This window comes from Marmota monax, unplaced genomic scaffold, assembly GCF_021218885.2.
Source record: "Marmota monax isolate L192 unplaced genomic scaffold, Marmota_monax_Labrador192_F-V1.1 WCK01_AAM20220418_F8-fsc00138, whole genome shotgun sequence".
NCBI classification, from domain to species: Eukaryota; Metazoa; Chordata; class Mammalia; order Rodentia; family Sciuridae; genus Marmota; species Marmota monax.
In genome coordinates this window covers 2,108,415-2,118,798 of record NW_026692763.1, presented here as the reverse complement: position 1 = coordinate 2,118,798, position 10,384 = coordinate 2,108,415, and positions in this window count along the sequence as shown.

Genomic DNA, 10,384 nt, shown 5'->3' with positions numbered 1-10,384 from the left:
CATAAAAAATGCAAATTATCACTTACTTTCACTGTCATTTTATAAAAGAAATGTCTTAGGACTAAAGAAAGATTATAATCTCAGAACATAAGACAGTCCTCCAAGTGGAATAAATTTAATATTATGAAAAATTCAGCATATGTTCTTATTTTTCTCTTCTCACCGTGGTTGACATGGTCACAAAATTGATGAGCTCTATGAGGAAATGAATGTGTGAAGAGCAAGGGAGGGAGCTGGCCAGTGTGTTCCAAGCATCTTTTGATTCTTTTTCCATGGTCCTTTGCATAGATCTAGGTGTATTAATTATGAATCAGCCTGTACTTTTCTCATACATATCAACTTCAAGTTGCAGCTTGCTTAAAATTTATCAGTCTCCCCCACCCCCACCCCCATCCTTTTTTCATAAGAATCTAGGCTTCTCTTTCCCATACAACTGGCTTGAACTGATGAAGAGGCAATGCTGGCCAGAATCACCTTTGGTATCTTTGTGTGCTCCACCTCTACTTTAGGGGAAAAAACTTTTTTTTTCTTTCCTTTCTTTTTTTAAGTGTTAGGGATCAAACCCAAAGCCTCACATATGCTAGGCAAGTGCCCTACCACTGAGCTACACCCCCAGCCTGAAAAAAAATAAGTTTTCATCTAATGTTGCAGTAGCTAAATGTGCCGCAATGAGAGAGAAGAGAGGGGAGCAGGGAGATCTGCTGTCAGGCAAGTGGTAGAAAGGCTCTTACTGACATAGAATCAAAAAGAAGAAATGAGCAGAATATATGAAATCTCAACAGACTTGTTTCTAAAAAGAACAGACACAAATCTTGTGAAGCTCTCTTTGCTTCCTTGGAAACATCAGCATGGATTAGACAGATTCTGTGGCTTACAGATTGCTATTTCTTTCTGGAGCCCTGAGCAGGGTTTTGTGGGGAAGCCTCAAGATCAAATCCCTCTTTGGGATTTCTTAAAATAAAATTTGGAAGCCCCATGAAAATGCTGTAAAGATAAAGTGGGAGGATTGTGAAAAATCTGAAAGCTTAAATGACGTAGTAGAAGAAGCCTGGAGACTGTAAAGAAAAAGAAGAAGAGGAAAAATAAAGAAAGATCTAAGGCAATAACAGGTTGGGATAGTTTTAAAAGAAAAGGAAATAGAAAAATTTACATATCAAAATGGACTTGGAAGCAGGAAACCAGAGTTGCAGTCTTTGTTGTCTTGTGCAAGCCCTTTTCCCAACTTTGGACCTTTAGAAAATGAGGAGGTTGAATTAGGAGAGACTTAAAGGACACATCAGGCTTGACAATTCTAAGATTCTCCAAAGATGCCTACATAGTGTAGTTAAATGCGGGCAAGAGTTGGCAAGAAAGACTGAAAATGTAATACCTTTGCCCCACCTAGCAGAATTATGAATCAGCTTTGTTCTAGATCATGTAACAATCCTTGAGAATTACAGGTCATCAGTAAAGAGTTTCTTCACCTGTATAAAATCCAATGGCCTTGTACATTGGCACTGACAGGGAACATTAACTTGTTTTAAGAGAGCAGAGCAATATCATAAATGACCATTACATTTCCTTTCACCTTTCAGTTTATTAAAAAACAGAGCTTGTATTAAAAATTATGTCTATTGTTAAAAATCAAAAGTGAACCTGCCTTAGAAGGACATGAAATTCCAGAACTCAAAAGAGGACCCCACAGCCTTTCCCCAGTGTTTTCTCTACCCTCTTTAAAGTACCTGAAATTCCAATATTTATGCCCTGGTTTTGATCATTGGACAAGTCCAGGGGAAAAGTGACAAGATCAGTGGCCCCTCTCTCAATCTTTCCACTAATAAGGACACATTATTATTTCTTCTCCTTTTTGGGCCCCAGATTTTTTCTTTTATTTTGGTACTGAGGATCAAACCCAAGGCCTCAAGCAAGTTCTCTGCCAATGAACTACCACTCTCAGGTCTTACTAAGTTGTTTAGGGCCTTACTTAGTTGCTGAATCTAGCCTCAAACTTGGGATCCTCCTGCCTCCGCCTCCAGTGTTGCTGGTGTTACAGGCATGTGCCACTGTGCCTGGCTGCACATATGATTTTTTAAGAGAAGACAGCAATCTGAATTTAATGCATAGATCTCCTAATTTAAAATTTGTTGGTGTTATTTGTTTGCTTTAGTCCTGAATATCAAGGAGTAGAGGAATCCTAGACATATGTGCCCTTTTCAGCCAGGTAGATTATAACCCAGTGTCCACTGGATTTTCATTCTCTCATGGAGATTTTTGTGAAACTGCTGTTATGATTTTCACTCATTGCCTCCTGTTCCCCACAGCTCAAGCATGATCCTGAAAAACTAAGTTACAGGACAGTTAGTATAGTGTGCCCAGGATTTTATCTACATCATTGCATCCCATAAACAACCCTATGAAGAAGTCAGGATTGTCCCAACTTCGAAGATGAGGACACTTAGGCTCAGAATGCTTAACTAACATAAAGACAGTGACTAAGCTGGGGTTCACACCCAAGCTGATTTAAAGCCTAGGGGCTGAAGCAGGGGAGGGGATATCACAGAAGGGGCAAAGGTTGTGTAATAAAGAGAAACCTCACCTCTTTCCTAATATGCCAAGAGTGAGGTCATATCAATTCTACTTCTAATGACCCGTAGAGAATTTATTTAAGTAAGTAAAGGGAATTTATAATAACCTTGGTCGGAGAGCCTTTGGGAAATGTTTCGACGTTCCTTGATATAGTTTGCTATATCTAGGGGTGTTGCAGAACTGAAGTTAAGAATTGCTGCCTTAAATAGAGGCTTCTCCTCCTGATGATGATAATCATCACGTATCACTATTTGTCACAGGGTTTGCAGAGATCATTTCTCATCCTTGCAACAACGCTGAAAGGTGGGTGTTGAAATTTCCATTTTACAGGTGAGCATATTGAGGATTAGAGAAGCAGGATGACTTATTCAAAGTCACACAATGAGCATAAGATGGAGCTGGGAGTCAAACTTGGGGCAGTCTGACCCCACAGTCCATGTTCTTCCTTCTATACGACATGATCTTGGGCAAAGGAGTGAGGACAAAGGTACTCAAGTCACAGAAAGGATATTACCCCTTTAGGGCCTGGAGATGGTGGCTGAGACATTTATATCAGTTACTGGAAATCTTTGTGCTCTTCATATATTCCGGTCCCCTTGTCATTAGGTAATGCATGGTACTCATTATCATCAAGGGGCTATGGATAGAATTAATGGTGCCACTTACAGATAAAGCAAAGCAGAACGGGTGCATGTTCTTTTAAGTTCTTTCTCCCCCTAACATGGGAATTGTGGAGGATGTCAAAGCATCTGTCAGTGTGGAGTTCTGAACAACTACGCGGAACAGAGCTTCCTGCTCACATGTAAATGAGAAACAGAACTGTAAGGAAAGAACTGAATGAAGAAAATAGAGAGGAGAGGCGGTTCAACAATAACACAGGTTTACTTAGGATAAGCCTTTGGTGGGTTTGGGGGTCCCAGCAAAGGCTGGAATTGGTCTTCTGTTATAGCCTAGGGAAGTTGGGAGGGGTTTCCTAGGGCAATGAGGGAGTGGGGGAATTTTTGCAGTTAGGCCATAGCTAGGGGCTTGTCAGGGAAGGGCCTTTGTGGTTGTTACCTTTATTCTCTGTGGTGGTCACTGTTCCATGTCAAACAAGGTGTTTCTCAAGATTCCAGTTTCAGATAACAATTTCCTTTCTTGTGAAATGATGGAGTATTGTCTGTGGTTTAGGTCAGGCTGAGTCAGAGTTATTGTGGGGTGACTTGTTCTAAGACGGAGGATAGGTTTCAAAATGGTATTGCCTGTGTCAATTTTTCACTAACAAGAACCTCATGTTAAATCACTGGATTTTTAGAGATAATTTGTTACTGTAGCATAACTTAGCTTATTTTGACTAATGCAAGTATTATTACAGTAAGAATTCAACGGGAGCTGGGGGTATAGCCTAGTGGTAGAGCACTTGCTTAGCATGCTCAGAATCCTGGGTTCAATTCCCAACACCAAATAAAAACAAAAGAAAAGTAGAATTCAGGAGAAACATTCATTTAGTTTGATAAAATAATGTTTAATTTCAGAGGCAAGTTTCTTAATAACCTCATCCCTCTCACCCTGTCATATAAAATGCTGAATAACCTGCAACCAAAGCATGTTTTTCTCTTTGAATAGATTTACATCTATTGACAACACATCTTAGAAGAGATAGGGCAGCAATATGCAAGCCTGAATAAAATTAAGTAATTTGTCTCATTTTATCCAAAAAAAAAAAAAAAAACCCAAATGATACTCAATCTCATGCCATTGACTATAGAAAACAAAATATATACATTAATCACAATGTCTTTGAGCTCAGGTATTTTTTTTCTCAAGTTTGTCTCTGCAACAACATCATGGCTCATTTTCATTTACTTAATACTGGAAAACATGGAGAACTCTATTATGAATTCACCAAAAATTGAGTTCTCAGAGAATTTATGTATGTATATATATAAAGTGTGTATATATATATAAAGTACATATTATGTAATCATATATGCATTTATTAAAATATATATATTAAATATACAACATATATATTATGCAAGATATATATTATATGTATGTATACACATATATGCATTTTTATTATATATAAACACATATAAAAAACATTGGAGATCTAGAGCTCCTGCCAACAGATTCCTGGAGTACTGCTGTGGAAAATCATGATTTATTTGTTCTTATTTCTTCTGGCACTCTTTTTTTTGTGGGGGGTGGGTAACCAGAGAGAACTCAACCACTAATCCACAACCCAGCCATATTTTATACCTTATTTAGAGACAGGTTCTCACTGAGTTGCTAAGTGCCTCCCCGTTGCTAAAATTGGCTTTGAACACGTCATCCTCCTGCCTTAGCCTCCTGAGCCACTGGGATTACAGGTGGGTGCCACTATAGTCGGCAGGAGGATGACATGTTCAAAGCCAGCTTCTGTCACTTTTGATAGCAACTGTAGTGTTAGCCCCTGTTTGAATACATTAATACTAATAACCTCTTACATCATCATGTTACCTTATAGTTTATAAAGCATTTTTATACTTATCTTTTTTATTCATAAAGCCACTCTGTGAGATACATAGTGCTGTCATTTCTTATGATTTGTGACTGAAGATACTAAAGTTCAGAAAATTTAAGTGATTAAGCTATCCCACATAACCACTACTTGTTTCTACTGGATACTGTTAGGAATCATCAAAACTGAGTTCTCTGAGTTACCAGAGGTATTGTGGCATCACATGAGAATAGTTACATTCACATAAGCACTTGCTTTAAGTTGTCCTAAGCACTTTAAATATAACTCACTAAATCCTTGTAACAGTCACAGAACAAGGGTCCTATTTTTATTACGCTCCTTTTAAAGGGAAGAAAACTGAGGCACCAGGGATTTAAGTCATGCGACCCAGGTCTTGTAGCTTATTAGTGGTTGAAGCAAGATCTGGACTCTTGGGTCCTTAATCATTAGACTGTCTCTTACGTTAAGAATGAAGCTGCAGGGCTGGGGTTGTGGCTCAGTGGTAGAGCGCTTGCCTAGTATGTGTGAAGCACTGGGTTCGATCCTCAGCACCACATATAAATAAATAAATAAATAAATGTCCATCAACAACTTAAAAATACACACACACACACACACATACACAAAGATGGGCACAGTGGCACATGCCTGTAATCCCAGAGGCTTAGGAGGCTGAGGCAGGAGGACGGTGAGTTCAAAGCCAGCCTCAGCAACGGCAAGGCATTAAGCAACTCAGTGAGACCCTGTCTCTAAATAAAATATAAAGTAGGGCTGGGGATGTGGCTCAGTGGTTGAGTGCCCCTGAGTTCAATCTCCAGTACAAAAAAAAAAATGAACATTATAAGGTACTTCCTACATACCAGAACATATGCAGAGAATAAGCGAACACCCACTGTTGACACATTTAACATTTGGATTCAAATAAAAAGCAGATATAGAAAGACAGAGAGGGAGAGGAGAATAAGGTGGAGGCAGAGAGAGATTAACCTGAAGTACCCATGGTGAGGCCTGACATTTTATTTAAAGAACGCCAGCCCTGAAGTGAACATGAAGAGGGAGGGTGCGAGATCAGCTACCCTGCCCAATTCTAATTCCCTCCAGCTTTCTAAGTATGAGCATCTTGTGAACTGAGGATGAATCTAGTGTTCAAGATTTTGCATTTCTGGGCGGAGGTGGGGATATGGCTTAGTGGTAGACTACTTGCCTAGCACGCATGAGGCCCTAGGTTTGATTGCCTAGCACTGCAGGAAGGAAAGAAAGGAGAAGGAGAGAGGAAGGAAGGAAGGATTTACAACTCCTTCATTTTTGTTCTAAGCCAAAGAAACAAGCAAGAGCCAGCTAAAGCAAGAGCCAGCTCTACTGTACTTACGAAAAGAAGGTTCTTGGGTCTCTGAAGATACCTTCTGCTATAGTTTTGCTCATAAATGTCTCCCCCTCACCAAAGTCATGTATTAAAAGGTGTGGTCCCCAGCCTGCTATGCTATTGGAAGGTGGGGGGGAAACTTTGAGAGGTGGGGCCCAGTGGAAGGTCTTCGGTCACTGGGGTTGTGCTTTCAAAGGGGACTATGGGACACCAGTTTCCTCCTCTTGCTCTTTTGCTTCTTGGCCATCATGAGGTGAGCAGTTCCTCCCCCACCCCCCCACCGCCACATGCTTCCCCATGGTCTCCTGTGCTGCCTCAGACCTATAGCAATAGGACCAAACCACCATGGACTGAAAAACTCTGAACCTGGGAGCTGAAATAAACCTTTTCCCTTATTAGGCTGATTATATCCAGTAGTTGGTCACGATGATGGAAAAGCTGATTAACACACCTTCCTGGGACATTTCCAAGGAAATTTTAACTGCAATCAATTTTTGCTTGACTTTGGAACCTAATGCTTGAGTAAGCCACAGTTCAAATTTGTCTTGGAACACAGACAGTGTTGAAGTGGGTAGTCAGATTCCTATAGTTTGTCATACTACCCTGCTGTGTATATTCAACACTGCTCCTGGAAAAATTGTAGATAACCAGACATACATGAAGCTGCCTGATATATATATATATATATATATATATATATATATATATATATATATATACCCAGTTACTTTGAAAAACTTGTTTCTCATCCTGGCTTAGTCACTAAATTAACTGCTCAGCTCTAGGAAATCATATAATCTTTTATAGACTCAAAACTCTGGTATCAGAGCAGAAGATAATCTGTAAGATCCTGGGAGCCTTCCTATTATATGATTGACATTAAAAAATAAATTTACATGCCAGGTGCAATGGTGCATGCTTATAATCCTAGCAATTCAGGAGGTTGAGGCAGGACGATCACAAGTTCAAGGCCAGCCTCAACAACTTTAGTCTCAAAATAAAAATTATAAAAAGGACTTGGGATGTAGCTCAGTGGTAGAGTGCCCCTGGGTTGAGTCCCCAGTGCTGCTGAAACAATAGCAACAACACACACACACACGTGCATACACACAGGCACATTTAGAATAATTAAATCATTCTTAGGAGATTTTACTACTTCCTTGAGTGTCATTGTACAAACAGTATGTATCTTTTGAAACAAATTCTCAGACCAAAACAGATAATTTTTTACTTCAGCTGTTCTTTGTAGATTTTACAAGCAGTTCAAGGGCATGATTAAACAATTCCACCAAAGATGATATAAACTTTGTTGCCACTAAAGAATCATAGCCTTGAATTCCTAAAATGATTTTATAGTTATGGTACTTCATAAAAGTGTTTAATAACAAACTCAGCTCACTTGGAAATCACCAGTCTAAAGGACTTTGCTCCAATTTGAGATGTGGGTCATATTTGCTTTGAAGAAAATATTTAATGATTTATTAACAGGTTAAATTTCTGCTACCAATTCATGATCTCTTTTGATCACTCTAAATGTAAGGATAAAACTTTTTTTGGGGGGGGGGGTTGGGGATGTGGCTCAAGCGGTAGCGCGCTCGCCTGGCATGCGTGCGGCCCAGGTTTGATCCTCAGCACTACATACAAACAAAGATGTTGTGTCCGCCGAAAACTAAAAAATAAATATTAAAAAATTCTCTCTCTCTCTCTCTCAAAAAAAAAAGCTTTTTAAAATTCCATTAGTGCTATTAATCATCTAATTGATGCTTCTGACATTGAGTCCTTGATGAGTGACCATCATTATTTTCTACGTTCATTCTACAAATTAAAATGGGCCAATGTGAAAACCTAACAGCTGGAAGCATACATGCCTAAGAAAAATATCATGAGAATGTTCCATTTGTCAAAGACTATAATAAAAGCCCCCAAGAAACCTAAACCATCCACAAATGGTTGCTTTTTGATAAATAAGAAAATGACATATAAAAGCATTCAGCAATTCATAAAACTGTAGGCTCATTATTAAAACCAGAATGTCTAGAGTATTCGAGTTTCAAAGTACCTTCAATCATATTATATTTTTTGGTCCTCAGGCTTAGAAAACTTAAGTGCTTAGTCTCTGAACTCAGATTACCTGGGTTTATGTCTTTCATAATATGCACTCAATATACTTTAGCTATTATAGCTAATATTATTATCCACTTCACTTTTAGAAGAAGAAACGGAGACTCAGAGATTAAATGACTGTACCCATCTACAAATAGTAGAGTTAGGACTTAAAGCCATGTCCAGTGGACTTCAAACTCTGGTCTCTTTTGCTAACTCCGTGCTGCCTTTCTCATTTAATGTAAGAAATCAGAATTTCTTCTCCACTACCACCACCCCTCTTTCTCTCTCTGTTTCTTCCTTTCATTGTGCTGGGGATTAAATCCAGGGCCTCCTATGGTAGTGAGCATTCTGCTTCTGAGATACACTCCTAGATGCAATCAGATTTTCTAAATGAGGGCTTTTAGGGAACAACAAAAAAATTTCAATCCTAAAAAAAGAGAGACCCATGTTTTCATCCACTTTCAGGGTGAGATGCATGTTATCTCTTTTTCAGTTTTCATTTGGGCTATAAATATGTTCTGTTTTACTTCTGTCCAATGAATCATTCTTGGAATAAGGAAGAAAGAAAATTAAGTGAAAGAAAAATAAGGTGAGAATCAAAAACAGAAACTGGATAAGAAAATAGAACAAAAGGTATGCACTGGAAAAGGTGGGATGCAGTCACCAACTTCTGTATACTACCTTTATTTTTGAAAAATTTTTATGCATTGTCTTAAGAAAAAGACAAAAAGAATACCATAATTGTTTTACTTAAGTATTTGATTCAGATAGTAAAAAGTGTAGTTCACAAACAAAAGAAGAATTAAAGAAAGCTCTGGTTTTAAAGCTAAGTAGAGCCAGCCTAACAGCATTCCTAAGAGAAAAGCAGGACCCATGTTCTCCGATGGCATATAATTATTATTTTCTCTCAGGTCCAATTTCTCCTTTTAAGTGTCTGTCATTTGTCCTATTTGTTTATTTTTGGAAATACTGGGGATTGGACTCAGGGGAGGGGGAGGCTTTACCCCTAAGCCTTGTTATTTTTTATTTTGAGACAGGGTCTTCCTAAGTTGCCCAGGCTGGTCTCAAATTTATGATTGTCCTGCCTCAACATCCCAAGTCACTGGGATTACAGGTGTGGGCCACCCCACCTGGCTGCCCTTCTTTTTCTTTTATCTTCAACTTTTCTGTAGGTTAACAAAATTCAGGTCTTAGTGACTGTGGGTCATGGTTTCATCAGGGTGATTAGTACAATTGGGCTACCAGAGAAGCCCAATCAGAAGCCCAATCAGAACATCCTTCTAACCAGATCCCCACAGTGTTGAGGATCAGTGCCTCGTTGTTATATTTCACAGAGCCTCCTTTCTCCCTGGCAGAAGGAAAGAAAAATAGAGGAAGTTTCCCTGTATCTTTCAGATAACATTTCAACTTCTCAGTGGACATGGTTGATCCTCCAACCATGGCCTCTGCCCTCTCTTTAGTCCATGCTATGTTCAAGTTTGCAGTTTTCAGAGACTTGCTACTTTAAGATTCTTGCATAAGCCATTATCTCTGAGTAGGATTCCTTTTTCCCAACTATATCACTTGACAAATTCCTAATCGTGCAGAACTTGGGTGATCTGTCATCTTCTAGGAACCTCTCGAGTCTGACTTAGAAAAACCATTCTCCATGTTCCACATCACACCATGCAAATCTCCACCCCAGCACAACAGTTAGGGTTGGGGTGAACTATGTCCCAAATAGATCCCATATTTATCCAGCTTTTTCCTTTACTGCTGCCTTCTCGATCCACATCACCATTCACTCTTGCCTGCTCAAATTATTGTCTCCTAAGACGACTCCTCACATTCCTTTCTCTTTTTAGTCCATCATTTACACATGCAGT